This window comes from Belonocnema kinseyi, chromosome 6 (assembly GCF_010883055.1).
Source record: "Belonocnema kinseyi isolate 2016_QV_RU_SX_M_011 chromosome 6, B_treatae_v1, whole genome shotgun sequence".
Classification (NCBI taxonomy): domain Eukaryota; kingdom Metazoa; phylum Arthropoda; class Insecta; order Hymenoptera; family Cynipidae; genus Belonocnema; species Belonocnema kinseyi.
The window spans coordinates 2137114-2137385 of record NC_046662.1 but is presented as its reverse complement, the minus strand read 5'-3'; positions in this window follow the sequence as shown (position 1 = coordinate 2137385).

Below are 272 nucleotides of genomic sequence, written 5' to 3'. Positions count from 1 at the left end.
TTCAAATGGAGTCTCTGATTCTTGGGCTGTTCAAAAATTCGAACATCAAGGTTTAAGTTTTTATTATTGGGTTGGTGTTTTTTCTGAATTTTTGTTTGGTGCTTTTGAAACCCTAAATTAAAATCTGGTCTATTTTGGGTTTTGCAAATTTTATTTTTCGCAAGTATGTGATTTTTTAAAAAATCGGGGTAGTTTTAAAAAATCTTTTTACGTGCAGAATAGTGACCCCCGACTGACAGTGATACTTATGACTCCTTATATGCGCCCAAGAA